Raw genomic sequence first — 17671 nt, forward strand, 5'->3', positions numbered from 1 at the left:
AAGGAACTGGAAAAGAGTTCTACAGGCTTCCCAAATCACATCTACCTACCTGCAGCTGTTCCCACTTGCTCTTCCTTCTCTCCAGGTTCAGTGGGAGGATTTTCTTTGCTCTTATCTAAAGCCAAACCCTCCAGTTATGCACTAGATTCACCCCATCTTACCTCCCCAAGAATTGCGTTCCTGCATTCCTCCCCTCTCTGCTGAAGAATTCCCAGTTAGCACATGAGCAGACCAGAGTGCCTCTCATTTTTAGAACCTCCTCTGAACTCCATACCCCCACCAGTGATACTTGCTTTCCCTTCTCCATCTGGAGACATCCAAAAGGCATCTCTAGTCCCTTGGCCCCCATTCTCTCTTGCTCTGGTTCCTCAACACTTCCCCAGACACCTTTAGCAAAGTCACAGATGCTTTCCAAGTGGCTAGATCAGAGGGTCCACGATCAGGCCCACCTCAGCCACACAACAGCAGAATTTGACAAAGTTTACCTCTCTCTCCTTGCTGAAGCACCTTTTCCATTTGGCCCTGGAGATACTACTCTCCCTCTTGCTTCTCTGACCCCATCATTGGCCACCCTCCCAGTCTTCTCTGGTTCCTTTCTGCCTCCCTGACCTCTAAGCAACGAGGGCTTTGAGGTACATCCTCAGACTTCTTCTATCTACACTCACTCCCCTGGAGGGATCAGCCAGCTGCAAATCTGTAAACACCATCTCTCTGCACTGACAACATCCAAACAATTTTCTCCATCCCATACTTCTCTAAAGTCCAGACATTATAGTCAATTCCTTACCCACTTCCCTTGGATAGACAATAAGCATCTCCTGGCCCTTATCACAGAACCCTACAGTCTTCACTGTCTCCATAAATGACAAGTCCATTCTTCTAGTTGTTCTGGTCAATAGCCTTAGAGTTCTCCTGGATGCCCCTCTTGCCCTCTTCCATTTCCAACACTCCACCATATTCCAGCCAGCACTTTTTTTCCAAATCAATCATGTATCAGATGGCTTCTCAAGAACGTCCAGCACTGCTCTGCTATCTGGTTTATCTGTTTCTCCCTTAGAACACTCCACAGGCTCCCCTTTCTCTGCTCTCACTCTACAGTCCCTTCACTGCCCCAGCCCTGGGGGGCTCTTCATGCTCCATTCAGATCATGTCACTTCTCTCCTCGGGGTCACCCAGAAGCTACCTCCTCCCTTAGGATGAACCCAACCCTCTGCTGGGATCCAGGCCTAGCCTAATTTCTAGTCTCACATCCCAAACTTTCCTCCCATCTCTGTTTAGTCACTCTGGCCCCTGAGCTCTTAAAACAGGCTGAGTTCTTCTCTACCACAGGCCATTTGTACTTGCCCCTTTCTCTGGGAACTTCTTTTCTTGGGAGTTGTGTGGAGTATCTTTTACCAGATCTGTGTATGGCTTACAACCTATCTTCACTCAGTCTCTGCTTCAGTGTCACCTCTGCAGATAGGCCTTTACAAATCTCCCTGTCTAAAATATAACCCCTCCCCACCATCCTCACTCCCTATCTCTATCCCCACCTTTATTTGTTTTCTTACCCTTATCTCTACCTGACATTATTAGATTATTTGCCTATTTCTGATTTCTCTTCCACATTAGCATGGAAAGACCAGATCCACAGTCCCTCAAATGGTGTCTGACACATAGTAGGAACTCAACAAACATTTACTGAGGTAATTAATTTATGTTTTTGTGTGAATTGTCTCTTGGTGGCTTTTGCACATGCTTATTGGTATGTTTGACATTTTAACACTGATTTTAATTTTTTTAATTTAAATTCAATTTAGTTAACATACAATGTATTATTAGTTTCAGGGGTAGAGTTCAGTGATTCATCAGTTGTACATAACACCCAGTGCTCATGTGTCTTCCTTAACACCCATAACAAGTTACCAGATCCTGCCAACCACCTCCCCTCCAGCAACCCACAGTTTATTTCCTATGATTAAGAATATCTTATGGTTTACCTCCCTCTCTGTTTTTATCTTATTTTTCCTTCCCTTTCCCTATATTCATCTGTTTTGTTTCCTTAAAGTCCACATATGAGGGAAATCAGATAGTTGGTCTTTCCCTGAATGACTTAGGTCACTTAGCATAATACCCTCTAGTTCCATTTATGTCATTGCAAATGACAAGATTTCATTTTTTTGATTGCTGAGTAATATTCCATTGTATATATACACCAAATCTTCTTTATCCACCATCTTTCAAACGACAACTGGGCTCTTTCCATATTTTGGCTATTGCTGCTATAAACATTGGGGGATGCATGTGCCCCTTTGAATCACTATTTTTGAATCATTTGGATAAACACTTAGTAGTGCAATTGCTGGGTTGTAGGATAGCTCTATTTTTAACTTTTTGCGGAACCTCCATATTGATTTCCAGAGTGGCTGCACCAACTTGCATCCCCACCAACAGTGTAGGAGGGTTCCCCTTTCTCTGCATCCTCGCCAACATTTGTTGTTTCCTGTGTTGTTCATTTTAGCCATTCTGATGGGTGTGAAGTGATATCTTTTTTTTTTTAAGGTTTTATTTATTTATTGTGTCAGAGAAAGAGAGAGAGTGAGAGCGAGCACAGGCAGACAGAGTGGCAGGCAGAGTCAAAGGGAGAAGCAGGCTCCCTGCGGAGCAAGAAGCCCGATGTGGGCCTCGATCCCAGGACACCAGGATCATGACCTGAGCCAAAGGCAGCCGCCTAAGTGATATCTTATTGTGGTTTTAATTTGTAGTTCCCTGATGCTGAGTGATATTGAGCATTTTTTCATGTGTCTGTTGGCCATCTGGATGTCTTTTAGCAAAAGTGTCTGTTCATGTCTTTTGCCCATTTCTTGGTTGGAGTATTTGTTCTTTGAGTGTTGAGTTTGATAAGTTCTTTATAGATCTTGGATACTAGCCCTTTATCTGATATGTCATTTGCAAATATCTTCTCCCATCCCATAGATTGCCTTTTAGTTTTGTTGATTATTTTCCTTTGCTGTGCAGAAGGTTTTTATCCTGATGAAGTCTCAATAGTTAATTTTTACTTTTGTTTCCCTTGCCTTCAGAGAGAAGTCTAGCAAGAAGCTGCTGTGGCCAAGGTCAAAGAGATTGCCGCCTGTGTTTGTGTCTAGGATTTTGATGGCTTCCTGTCTCACATTTAGGTCCTTCATCCATTTTGAGTTTATTTTTGTATGTGGTATAAGAAAGTGGTCCAGTTTCATTCTCCTGCTTTTCTGTCCATAAAAATTGAATTTTAAGAGCTTGTTACAGTGGAAACAGAATTATCTTTTGTCTTTCATATATATTACAAATGTTGTTACCTGATGTCATTCACTATTTTTTTGTTTCATAAGGCAAAAGTCACAGTAGTTTCTCTTTTCAATTGACCCTGCCTTATAGTCAATGCAGATTTCTCCCCTATTCTGTCAAGGTTGTGTTTAGTCTTCATCCATGGCATTACTTGGCATTTCCAGTTTGTCCTATGTGTTCATTAGCATTTTAATGAAATATTGCAAGGAGCTGTCCCAGAGGCTGCTAGCCAGATTCCTTTCAAACCTGAGTCAAGAAAATGACTCTTTGGTGACAACAAAGAGGCAACCCACGGAATGGGAGAAGATATTAGCAAATGATGGTGCAAACAAAAGGCTGATATCCAGGATCTATAAAGAACTTCTCAAACTCAACACACACAAAACAGATAATCACATTAAAAAATGGGCAGAAGACATGAACAGACACTTCTCCAATGAAGACATACAGATGGCTAACAGACACATGAAAAAATGTTCATTATCACTAGCCATCAGGGAGATTCAAATCAAAACCACATTGAGATACCACCTTACTCCTTACAGTTAGGATGGCCAAAATTATTAAGACAATAAATAACGTGTGTTGGAGAGAATGTGGAGAAAGGGGAACCCTCTTACACTGTTGGTGGGAGTACACGTTGGTGCAGCCACTTTGGAAAATAGTGTGGAGATTCCTTAAGAAATTAAAAATAGAGCTTCCCTATGACCCTGCAATTGCACAGCTGGGTATTTACCCCAAAGATACAGATGTAGTGAAAAGAAGGGCCATCTGTACCCCCCTACTATTGTTCATAGTAGCAATGGCCACAGTCACCAAACTGTGGAAAGAACCAAGATGCCCTTCAATGGATGAATGGTTAAGGAAGAGGTGGTCTATATATACTATGGAGTATTATGCCTCCATCAGAAAGGATGAATACCCAACTTTTATATCAACATGGACGGGACTGGAAGAGATTATGCTGAGTGAAATAAGTCAAGCAGAGTCAGTTATCATATGGTTTCACTTATTTGTGAAGCATAAGAAATAACACGGAGGACATGGGGAGATGGAGAGGAGAAGGGAATTAGGGGAAATTGGAGGGGGAGATAAACCACGAGAGACTGTAGACTCTGAGAAACAATCTGAGGGTTTTGGAGGGAGGGGCGTGGGGTGGGAGGTTGGGTGAGCCTGATGGTGGGTATTATGGAGGGCACGTATTGCATGGAGCAATGAATCCTGGTACACTGAAAAGAAATTAAAAAAATAAATAAAAATCTGGGTACTAAAAAAAAAAAAAAGAAAAAGAAAATGACTCTTTAGCTACAACCTGGTTATCATGGTCACGATCTCAGTTAATCAGAGGTAGCAGAAATCATACTGCATTAATTCATCATTACTCAAAGCACAGGCAGATACACAGTCTGGAGAATAATGGCCATGGAATGCTGATGCCCATTCTTTGGAGTGTTTATCACAGTCAGTTTGTCACACTTTAAGGCATCCAGGTATTTTACTTGAAGAGACATAAACCAGTAAAATCGCAGCAGAACCTTACAGAAGGAGGGATATTTGAAAATGCTCAGTCTAGGGATAGTGCAATGGCAATAGTGTAGAGTTGAGACAATATCTGAAATCTGTACCTTACTGGCCACAAAGGACAATAAAAGCACTGTGTGGAGACACTAAATGTAATGTCAGAGCAACCCTAGGAGATGTAAGGACCCAGGTAATTAACCTTAGTCTCTCAGGACGTTCTATTCCACTTACCCTGATAACCTTTGTCTACTCGCAGGCCTAAGGGAATGCCTGCCCCACAGACTCCCTCTTCTTTCCAAATATTACAGATGTACCACCTCTGAGACCAGCACTTCTGCTCTGCAGAGCCTTCTGTGAGACCAGAAAGAGCTCAGGGCCATCTTGCTACAGTCTTTTCCCTGAAGATCTACCCTCACCCTTCCTAATGAGCCTGGACTTCAAGGTTAAGCATCCCTGCTCTGACTGTGTTTAACTCATCAGAACAATGGGGTGTTGGTGCCTATATACACAGGAGAAAATGAGAGATCACTATGCAAGCAGCTGCATCAGTGTCTAGCCCAAGGGAGGGACTAACACAGACTCACAACTCATTTCCTCTGTCAGCTGCCCCAGATGGCACAGTTGAGCTGCTCTTACCTCAAGCCCTACTGGCCTTAATTCCAGTATTTAGGACCCTTCCCATGGGCATCTCGGTTCTCTTCCCTCCATAAGAACAGAGTGGGAGTGAGAATATGTAGCATGAGACCTCGTGTCCACAGGTATTCCAAGGAACCTTTGGTGGTATCCCAAAGTCCTAGAGCTGCATATTCAGGTTTGGACCCACCACGGGTCTCAGGCAGGACCTGAAGTTTTGCATGTATTTTCATGAACACAGTTTTGCTTACCAGAATATTCAGGGAGAAATGCAAGAGGTGTTATTCTGCTCTGTAGTTAGCACAAGTTGACCCTTGGAAATACATGACTTCTGTGTTTACTGACTGACATATGCTGGGTACATTCAGCAGCTGCTATTTAGAATGTGCAAGATGTTGATAAAGTAGTAAAGATTTACAGGGGTAAAATAAATGGAGCAAAAAAAAAAAAAAATTAGGGGCACCTGGGTGGCTCAGTGGGTTAAAGTCTCTGCCTTTGGCTCAGGTCATAATCTCAGGGTCCTGGAATCCAGCCCTGCATCGGGCTCTCTGGTCAGCAGGGAGCCTGCTTCCTCCTCTCTCTCTGCCTGCTTCTCTGCCTACTTGTGATCTGTCAAATAAATGAATAAAATCTTTTTTTAAAAATAGTGATAATCCAAGCAGAAAATGGACAAAAGACCCAAATAGACTTTTTTCCAAAGAAGACATACAGATGACCAACAGATACATGAAAGGTTGTTCAACATCACCCATTATTGAGGAAATGCAAATCAAAACCACTACAAGATGCCAAATCACACCTGTTTGAACAGCTAGTATCAAAAGATAAGAGACTGGTGCAGCCACTGTGGAAAACAGTATGGAGGTTCCACAAAAAAAAATTTTACACTTGATCTTAGCCAAAGGGCCAAGAAGCGATCCACAAAAAAATTTTAAAAAGAACTACCATATGACCCAGCAATCCCACTTCTGATCATTTACCTGAAGGAAATAAAATTATTATTTTAAACAGATATCTGCACCTTCACGTTCATTCCATTACTCACAACAGCCAAGATATGGAAACAAACTAGGTGTCCATTGATGGGTGAATGGATAAGAAAAGATGTGATATATATATTCAATGGAATATTATTCAACAATAAAAAAGAAGAAAATCTTGACACGTGAGATGATATGAACAAAACTCGAGGTCATCATGTTTAAAAAATTAATGAGACACACAAAGACCAATATTGTATGATCTCGCTTATATGTGAAGTCTAAAAAAGCCAAATTCATAGAAACAGAGTGGAATGGGGATTGTCAGGGGCTGATGGCAGGGGGAATGGAGAGACATTAGTGAAAGAATATGAACTTCTAGCTGTAAGACTAGTAAGTTCTGAGGATCTAATTGCAGTATGGTGATGACAGTTAACAATACTTGGACTTTGCCAAGAAAGGAGATCTTAAACATTTCTCACCAAACACAAAGCAAGATAAGTACGGTGATGGGTACTTGTGGTAATCAATTTGCAATATCTATGTGTGTCAAATCATCTAGTTGTACATTCTTTTTTCCCCAATATAAAGATATTTTTTATTTATTTGAGAGAGAGAGAGAAGGGAGGGAGAGCGAGCAGAAAGGGGGGTGTGCCAGAGGGAGAGAGAAGCAGATTCCCAGCTGAACGGGGAGCCTGATGAGGGGCTCAGTCCCAAGACCCTGAGATCATGACTTGAGCCAAAGGCAGACACTTAACCCACTGAGCCACCCAAGCACCCCCAGGCTGTACATCCTAAATGTATACAATGTTACATGTAAATCATATCTCAATAAAGCTGGGCAGGTGGTGGGAGGGTGGAGAAGAGGGGAAATAGTGACTTTTTCCACTGCTACAATGTTGCCATTTGGCTGAGTAGAAGGCAACTTGAAGTTACAGAAGTAGCTATAGTTAGCTCGCTCATATTTGTGAACTATATTTAAATATAACCAAAGAAGAATATACTTCTATAATCCTAATTCATTTTTTAAGGGTGTATCACTTGTGTGAACTAAATTTATTTCCTAAATCAAAACCCACAGCTTGCTCCTTCTTTTTCAGAGAAAAAGGATGATAAAGAAGGAAGGGGTGAGGTGCCGGTGGCCTGCGTGACACTGACAGTGCTGTATGCACTTGGGCTGCCCTAGTGTGGAAGTCATAAAGCTGTCGACGCCACCAGGAGCTGGATTTTCTGCTGCTTGCAGCTGCTTGCAATACTACCCAGTAGCTGTCCTTGCCTTCATACCTTCTCTCCATGCACGTGCCCACCAGACAGCCACCTTTCCCTCTACACACCAGCCACTGAGCCATGCAAGTAGACCAGCTCCCCTTGTGGTCTGCCTTGGTTTTCCCATCCACCTTCTGTCCTCACTTGTCTATGCCACCCATGGGCCCAGAATTCCCTGTGCTACACCACAACCCAGTATGGGTTATGCTGGTTATGGCCCTATCTGCCTAGATCCATTACCTGTTTAGGGGTCTGCTCCTTTCCAGGCCTCTGACCAGGAAGCAGGGCACAGATCCCTTTTGTCCCCAGGCCTCCGGACGATTGAAGACCCTGCAGCATGTCCAGGCCTCTGCCACGAGGCAAGGACTGTGCCTTTCTCTTTGGGACCAATGTCTATACATTCCCAACGTCCTCCTCCTGCCCAAGGAATCTTCTTAGATTCTAGACAGAAAGAAAAACAGAAACTTCCCTTTTTACCATTGCCTGAGAAATTTAAGTGTTTGAAAGGTAACCAGAAAAATATTAGGTGAAAATCCCCTGATTTTTCCTGCCCTATAGGGCCTGGCACACATTCCAAATGGCATGGATCTGGAGAGAGGGAATGAGAGAAAAGATGTACAGTGTGTGCCCCTACCCCAGGGTGGCAGAGCCTCAGGGGGGGTTGTCCAAGGTCAGAGGAGGAAGGTGGTAGGCAGAGGTGTTAGGTAATGTGGGTACTGTGGTGGCAGACTTAGAAACCAGCTAGATGGGAAATTTTTCAGCCTGGTGAGGAAGAGGCTGGTGTGCTAAGTGTGGTCTCACAGCACAGGAGGAGGAGGAACCACACAGTCACCAGACACAGGGGGCTGAAGGGACCCATTGGGTCCTGCCCCTCTCCCCCTCCACAGCCAGCCCTGAGAGTGGCCTGCTCACCACTGTCCCATACTCCTGGACCCTCGGCCAAACAGCCCCTCCCTGCTGTCACTCACAGCTCCCTCATCTGCCAGATGCACTACCTCTGGGGCCCATGAGGCTGGCCTCCCCTTCCCAGCACTGCCCACTGACCTCCTGCAAAGCACAATCTCTTGCTCTAGCTTCCTACAGCCCAGTCCAGACCTCACAGCCACTCCTCCTCAGGCCACTGCAGTCAGAGGCCACCGCCTGAGAGAGGACACAGGGTTCGCCTTTGTGGGGCAAACTTTTCTCTGTGTCAGCTCTTTAAAAGACCCACCAGCACTCTTCCTGTCCTGGGGGCTGTGCAGCCAGGAGCGAGTGAGGCAGAGAGAGAGCCCCAGATACAACACACACGCATGCGCACACACCTAGTCATGCGTGCACATGCACACACACACACAAGCCAGAAAGTAAGGCAAGTTGGTACAGGGCAGTGGCAGTGGCTTTATAACTTGGAAGTGTGGATTTTCTGTCTGCAGAAGAGGAAGAAAGCAGCCCCATAAAAACCCAACCTCGAGCGAGCTGAGAAGGTCAGCGATGGATGAAGAGAGCAGTGATCCTGGGGTCTCAGAACTTCTGGCTGACATGCAGGCAAACCCACCCAGCAGCCCTCAAAGTCCAGACAAGCCAAGCAAACATCCCTTGGGCCTGCTGCCATCTGAAGGACCTGCTCTGGGTGGGGACTTGACGTCTTTGGAGATGTACCCTCCCTTCTGTCTTCTTCTCTCTCCTTGTTTATGTGCATTGCTATCCCCATATCCAAGTCATCATTTTGTATACTAGCTACTGTTACTTCCCTGTCTTCCAGGTCTTTCCAGCACTGATTCCTAGAGGAGCAGGGCTTTCATATACCAAGGCAGATGCAAGTCTGAACCTCTGCTGGGACAGAATAGGCCGTCCAAGCCCTCCCAGAACCCAGACATGCACTGTTCCCTGGTGAGCAGGATACAGTCTTTTGGGGGGTGACTGGTGAGTACCTGCTTCTGTGGGCCTGGTGATGCAAAAGGAGAAGGAGAAGCAGGAGGCATGTGGCCCCAGCCCTTTCTGGGACCTTGCCAGAGACCCTTTGAGGAGCAAGACAGTTTCCCCAGATGCACATGGAAGCCAGCAAGCCTGCAGATACTCAGAATCTCCAAGGTATCCTGCGTACAGCTTCCCAGGAGACATGGATGCCAGGCAGGGGATGGCTGGTGTCTGGTGAAACATGGGGCATGCCATCCAAGAGCACAGACTTGACCCTAGACCCTAACACCTGTGAGCTACCCCTGTGACTCCAGGAAGGCACAGGGAGATGTCATCCCCACCCAAGGGAACCCAAGACCCCAGACTGCTGAGAGACTGCTGTTTACCAGTAAATACATACTCTGGGGCACCTGGGCCACAGTAGCTACATGACAGCGGGTTCGCCTCTGAACTTGCCTCAGACTCTATCATCCCCTGTGTGAAAGGGTAACTGAGAGCAGATGGTGGGTACGCAGGTGGGTTCAAGTCTCAGTGTGGCTTCATACTGGCTGCAGAACTTGAGGCAATTCACTGTAGCTCTATGTGCCCTGGTGTTCCCAGATGGCAAATAAACCTAACACTATTGCCTAGAGTTAGGGTTTCTGCTACTTCAGGCCCTCAGAGAGGCAGAGCCAGGCTAGGAAGGGATGAGATACGCAGGGACCTGCGAGGAAGTTGGGAAGCATGGGGAGCTTGGACAGCTTTCAGATCATCAGGTAACTATGTCCCCTGCTGGACAGAGGGATAGTTGGGGCAAGGCCACTGGGTGTCATGGAGCCAAAGTCACTGCCAGAAGAGCCCCGTGTTTCCTGGGAAGAGATGCCCTGGTGCTGGGTGCCACCTCAAAGCACAGTGGTCCATAACACCCCCACAGCCAGAGGTCTGAGAAAGGTTGGCTGGTGCCTTCTCGCACCTGCTATCATGAGAATATACGCATTTGCTTGGTTCTGGTCAGAGGACTTAGAGTGGACCTGGGTCAGATCTGCAGAAATGTCCCCAACTTCTATCCTTCTGGGCCCACTTTCCTTCTCCCCACTCTCCCTGCTCCTTGGACTTCAATGCCCCCACCCTTTTTTTTATTCTTTTCCCTCTCTCTTCCACAGTCCCTGGCCTGATTGTTATCCAACCACAGGGCAGCCTCCAAAGCCTGAGAACTGTCCCTTCAAATTTTTTCAACTTTACATTCTGAGAAAATTAAATGAATCACTTTAAGTCTGAAAACTGACTTCTGGATATTTAACCAGATTAAGAATTAAGAATTAAGAAAGTTTTCTTTCACTTTCTCTCCCAGCTTTTAAAAAAGATTTTATTAATTAATAAATTTATAAATTTATTAATTTATAAATTAAATTTATAAATTTAGAGAGAGAGAGAGAACAAGCACAAGCAGTGGAAGAGGCAGAAGGAGAGAGAAAAAGATAAGCTTACTCTCGCTGAGCAGGGGGTCTGATGAGGGACTCGATCCCAGGACCCCAGGATCATGACTTGAACCTAAGGCAGACACTCAACCAATGGAGCCCAGCACCCTTCTCCCAACATTTTACTTGGAAAAGCTCAAAGGTAAAAAGTCAAACAAGTTACCATAACAAATGCCATATAATCTTTATCTAGGTTTACCAATTCTAACACTCTGCTATATTTGTTTCTTTATAAACACACACGCACGCGCACACACACACACACACAGAATTTTCTTTGACTGAAGAATAAGTTACAGACATCCTGATATTAAACTCCTAATTGTGTCAGCACATATCTTCAAAGAGGAAGGACTCCTCCCACATAACCACAAAATCATTACCACACCCAAGAAACTTAACATTAATTCAATAATATAATTTAACATATGATAAATAACAATATAGTTCATATTCGAAGTTTCTCCAGTTTTCCCCAGATTTTCTTGTACAGTCTTTTAAAATATTCAGGATCCAATCAAGGTTCAGCCTTATACACTTGATAGATCATCATGTTTCTAGTCATCGTTAATCTAAGGCAGGAGTTGGTAAACATTTTTGTGAAGGGCCAGATAGGTGTCTGCTTCAATGACTCAACTCTGCTCTTGTAGCTCAGAAGCAGCCAAGGTCCTTTGCAAACAAATGGGTGTGGGTGTGTGTCAAGATGTGACCTATGAATTACAGTTTGTCAAACCCTCATCTAAGTCATTCTTCCCATCTTTTTTGTCCATAACGACATCACCATTTTTGATGAGTCCAAGCCTGTTGTCTTATAGAATATCCCATACACGGTTTTCCTGATTGTTTCTTCATGATTAGATGAGATTAGAATAGGGGCACCTGGGTGGCTCAGTCAGTTGAACATCAGCCTTTAGCTCAAGTCATGATCCTGGAGTCCTGGGATCAAGCCCAAGGTCAGGCTCCCTACTCAGGGGAGCCTGCTTCTCCCTTCCCCTCTACCTTTCCCCCAACTCATGCTCTTTCTCTCTCTCTCTCAAAGAAATTAAAAAATCTTTAAAAAAAAAAAGATAAGGTTAGAATGGTGGGCAAAAATTCAAGATAGAAGAAGAAGAAGCTGTGGACTTCACATTACATCACACCAGGAGGCATGTAAGGTCAGTTTGTCCCATTACTGGTGTGATGAAGTTTGATCTCTTAAAGTGGTCTCTGTCAGATCTCTCTTGTAAAGGTAGTTTTTCCTTCTTTATAATTAAAAAGTAATTAAATTAAAATAACTAAAAAGTGAGGATAAATTTCAGAACCATGAGAACATTTTGTTCCCCCATAACTTTTCACCAAATCCTTTTAGCATTGATGGTCCAGGAGTTGATAATCTTAGCCTAGGCCAATGAATACATTGACATTTGCAAAATCATAATTATCAAATTCTGTCATTTCTCCACATTTATCATCTGGCATAGTGGATGTGGTGGTATGCCTTCCTGGTTCCCCCTTGAGGACAGGCACTTACTCCTCCAGCTGGTCGGTGTTGTCTGCTGAAAGCTCTTAGGTGAGACCCTCCCCTAAAATCACCTTGTATGGAAAGAAACTACTTTCTCCAAGGTTACTGCTGCTCCTTGAGGATGGTCCTCATCTCTAAGAATGTAGTGGGAGGGAATACAACTGCTGGATCTTTGCCCCAACTTGGGACAACTCTGATGAGTCATTCCAACCCCAGAACTCCCTATTGAGAGCAGCTGTTGGGGCCCCTGGGCTGCTCAGTGGGTTAAGCATCTGCCTTCAGCTCAGATCATGATCCCAGGATCTGGGATTGAGACCCACATCAGGCTCCTTGTTCAGCAGGGACCCTGCTTCTCCCTCTGCCTGCCATTCCCCCCGCTTGTGCTCTCTCTCTCTCTGTGTCAAATAAATAAATACAATTTTTTAAAAAAGAAAAAGAAAACAGCTACTAGTCAGCTATGATGACATTACAGATTACCTCCCCAGTCTGTCCAGTCCTGCTTTCTGAGGTGCCCAGAGTGTTGATCATAGAAGCCTTCCCCCATGAACTTTCTATATACAAATCTCTATTCTCCAGTCTGGGAAACTTAATCTGTGACCTTTATTCTTCTATAAAAGGGGCCTTTCTCCCAAACTTCCCTTCTTCCATCCCTCCATCCAAAGTATTACTATGGATTCATGGGGGGTTTTATTCAGTATTTTATGTTCCATTTCCATTGTTATTCCTGCCTGAGGCTCAAATTTTCCCAGATTTGGCCAGCGCGAGCCCCTTCAGACTGTCTCGTATGTTCTTTTCACACGTCTCTATTTGTATTTGAGTACAAATGCTTTCTGGAGCAAATAGTGTTCCAAATACCCTTTCACTTCCTCAGACATGGAATTAGCCATTTTTCTCAAAGAGTCCTAGTTCTTTCAGTGAGGAATGGAATTTAGAAACCAAAATCTGGATGCTAGGCATCTATGTGTTATGGGATATTATTGCTTCTAGACTCTTTTAATGGACAGATCTAGGATAAACACACACACACACACACACACACACACACACACACACAAATGCACATACACATGTAAAATCAAGAGTCCACATTGATACTGATTTCAAGCTAACATTACAGGTCCCCCATTCCATATTTGTATTTCCCTTTTCTCACAGTAAAAACAAATAAAAATGCTGAATAAAAGGGCACCTGGGTGGCTCATTGAGTGTCTGCCTTCAGCTCAGGTCATGGTCCTGGAGTCCTGGGATCAGGCCCTGCATTGGGCTCCCTGCTCTGCTGGAAGCCTGCTTATCTCTCTCCCACTCCCCCAGCTTGTATTCCCTCTCTTGCTGTGTCTCTCTCTGTTAAATAGGTGAGTGGAAACTTTGAGGGGAAAAAAAAAGTTGAATAAAATACAAAATCCACCTTCTTGAAGGAATACATGATCTGAAAAAAGAGGAATATGCATGCAGGGACTAATTTAGTATATATAAATAGAGCCCTGATGCCAGCTTCAGTCTTAACAGCATTATAAAACTTTGTGAAATTGAGTATGACTTTTTCTAGTTGAGGAGCAGAGAGACGGAAGAGAAACTCGTGATCTGCCCAAGACAGTCTAAGAGATTAACAGCTCTAAAGCTGGATTCTCAAAAGACTGTATCCACAGTAAAACAGTGATCTAATACAGACCTGCCTACAGTCCTACATTCCCAGGAAAGTGAATGTTTCAATCCTTAGGGTGGAACAGAGAGAAGAACTATCTCCCTCATAATTTTTTAACCACATCCCATTATTTCACATGAATTTGAAGCCCCAAATTAACAAAACCTCAGATAATAACTTGACATAAAGTGATTTTGGAAAGATAGTTACTCTAGTGCAAGGTAAAAGCAAACTCAAATCTCTGGAGGAAACTTTCCTATCCTAGTTCTGAAAGAATGTCCACAAATTCCTAAGAAAAGTAGAAACAAATAAACAAGCAAAACATACAAGGCAAAAAGACACCATGAGGAAAGGCTAGCAGGAAACAAACTGATGGAAGAATCAGTTCTAAAGAAATTCAGATATTGGAACTATCAAAATGAGAAAATAATATATATTTAATTGTTTTAAGAAACCAGTAGGGAAACTTGAAAATGTGAGTTAAAGAAAAGCAGCTTTAGAATAAAACCAAATAGATCTCCTAAAGATAAAAAATTTTAACTTTAAAACTAAAAATTCAAAGGACGGGTTAGCAGTAGATAAATACAGCTAAAGAGAGAATTAGAAAACTAGAAGATAGAACTTAAGAACTTAACCAAAATGCATGCCACAGAGATAGAGAGCGAAAACATTAAAGAGGGATTTAAGAAAACAAGGAAAAGGGCGCCTGGGTGGCTCAGTGGTTAAGCCTCTGCCTTCGGCTCAGGTCATGATCCTAGGGTCCTAGGATCGAATCCCACATCGGGCTCCCTGCTCAGCAGGGAAGCCTGCTCCCCCCATCTCTCTGCCTGCCTCTCTGCCTACTTGTGATCTCTGTCTGTCAAATAAATAAATAAAATCTTAAAAAAAAAAAAAAAGAAAACAAAGAGAATAAGATCATTTGAAATACTGGTTGTTAATTGAGGCTCAGGTCTATGGACTGACTTACCTAAAGAAGGGAAGTATAAGAGAGATGAAATCTCCTCTCCAGCCTCATCTGAAAGAGTAATACATTGTACAGTTTTAAGCTGTGTAAGCATACTGTTTCATGCTTTTATGCCTTTTCACATGTCATTCTGTATGTCCAGAATTTTCCCCAATTCTTATCTACCTAGTAAACTTGTATTTCTACTAGAGGACCCAACTCAATGTTACCTTTCTCTGTGACATCTTTCCTGATGGACAGTCAGATTGATCATCTGTACCATTAGTATACCTTTTCATGACTCTACTTTTGTACTTATAGGAAATAATTTCCTTACATGGCCCAGATTGTGCCCACGAGAGGGAAATGCTTTATTTTATTTATCCCAGTATTTAACAAACACAATAAATCTTTGTTGAAAGAATAAATGCACGAATGGATCTTTAATATCCTAAGAGAAAATAGCTGTCAACTAATATTTCTCAACCTGGAAAAAAATACATTTCAAAATTTGGATGGAAAAACTATGTTCAGGGTCACCTGAGTGACTCAGTCAGTTAAGCAGCTGCCTTCAGCTCAGGTCATGATCCCAGGGTCCTGGGATTGAGCTCCACATTGGCCTTTCTGCTCTGCAGGGAGTCTGCTTCTTCCTCTCCTCCCCACCTGTGCTGCTCTCACTATCTCTCTCTCTAATAAATAAATAAAATCTTCAAAAAAGTTATGTTCAAAGAATTAAAGTAAAATTTGGTTTTACTGACTGAATAGATACGGGATATTAACAGAGAAATAGAAACTATAAAAACAGAGATATGGATACTCTAAAACTGAAAATTGTAATACCTAAATTTAAAAAATTCATTTGATGAAATTAGCAGGAGATTGGAGGTTATCAAAAGGAAAAGCCAGAGACCTTGAAGGCAAACCAATAGAAATTATCCAATATGAGAGTGGAGGAGAAAATAATGAGGAAAAATGATAGAGCCTCAGGAACCTATGTAGTCTTATCAAATTGTCTAAGATACATACAATTGGACTCCAAATTAGTAAAGAGGGGAAAACTGAGTGATTGAAACATTCAACCCAGAAAAAGGCAAAGAAAAGAGGACAAGAAACATAACAGATATTAAAAAATATAGAACCTTAAGCCAGTAGTTAAATAAACTTTGTTTGGGGACACATGCCCAAGTGGTAAAAAATATAATAAAGCCAAATGAGAGACAGATTGGTATAAAATTCAGGATGGGGCACCTGGGTGGCTCAGTGGGTTAAAGCCCCTGCCTTCAGCTCGGGTCATGATCCCAGGGTCATGGGATCGAGCCCTGCATGGGGCTCTCTGCTCAGCAGGGAGTCTGCTTCCCCCTCTCTCTCTGCCTGCCTCTATGCCTACTTGTGATCTCTTTCTCTGTCAAATAAATAAAAATAAATAAATAAATAAAATTCAGGATGTCCTTAGCTCTGAGACCAGGTGAAAGAACACATTTGGGGAGAATACTCAGGGGCTTCTGACATAAGCTAATGTTTTATCTCTCAGCCTGGGTAATGACATGGATGTTCCTTTTATTGTCTTTCTATAAACTCCACTATATCTTCATAAACTGTTCTGCCTATAGAGTATGTTTCACAATTTTAAAAAGATTATTAAAAAAATTCTAAAATCAGCTCTGTTCATTCTCCTTTCCTATCAGCCCAGGAATGTCTGAGTGAAAGAAAAAAAAAAAAAAGAGAGGGGAACCACACTTGTTCCTTTTTGGTTTTTTTTCTCCTCAAGACATAAAACTAACAACATGGATGTCTCTGTGCCAAAAGGCACAGATATGCTCTGTAAGGTTCCCAGGGTCAGGGCCAGGATCAGTGGAGGAGGTTACCAGAAATCAACTCTCCAATTAATATTTGGAATAACTTACCTTTTTCTGTACTGTTTGTAATTTAGGTAATAAAGGTTTACAGAAGAAAATTTGGAACATTATAGAAAACTATAAAAAAAATTATCCTTGAGGACTCTGTCCAAAGATAAATACTCTACATAGGTTTACTAACTATTATATTTTCTTCCCACACACACACCTTTTTTTAAAGAAAGACAGTGCAGGAAGGGGCAGAAGAAGAGAGAGAGAGAGAGAGAGAATCTTAAGCCATGCCCCACTCTCAATGCAGAGCCCAACACTGGCCTCCATCTCACAATCCTGAGATCATGACCTGAGCTGAAATCAAGAGTCAGATGCTTAACTGACTGAGCCACCCAGGAAACCCCAAATATTATATTTTCTTCGTTGTTATTTCATTTATTTATTCAGCAAATATTTATTGTACATGCTCTTTGTGTCAGAGAACATTGGAAGAAACTAGGGGTACAGCAGTGAACAAGACCAACTTGTCATCACAGAACTGACAAGCAGGAGGGGGGCAGATAGATGACACATGTAAAGCATAGAGACACCTAACCCAGCCTTGGAGTAGAAAAGATCAGTATAGTCTTCTGAGGGGAAGGGGACACCTAACCTGAAAATTTAGAGGTAAAAACAAATTTCC

General features: G+C 42.9%; 1 long non-coding RNA gene and 1 other non-coding gene across 2 annotated transcripts in view; both read right to left on the reverse strand.

Moving 5' to 3' along the window:
* LOC131824351 (uncharacterized) overlaps window positions 1-17671 on the reverse strand; it is a 30932-nt gene that overhangs the window by 2623 nt on the left and 10638 nt on the right. The window lies entirely within an intron of this gene.
* LOC131826069 (U2 spliceosomal RNA) lies at window positions 6189-6375 on the reverse strand. The gene has a single exon (XR_009351406.1). It is a non-coding gene; the product is annotated as a U2 spliceosomal RNA (small nuclear RNA).

The sequence above is a fragment of the Mustela lutreola genome, chromosome 2, assembly GCF_030435805.1.
Source record: "Mustela lutreola isolate mMusLut2 chromosome 2, mMusLut2.pri, whole genome shotgun sequence".
In the NCBI taxonomy this organism is placed as follows: Eukaryota; Metazoa; Chordata; class Mammalia; order Carnivora; family Mustelidae; genus Mustela; species Mustela lutreola.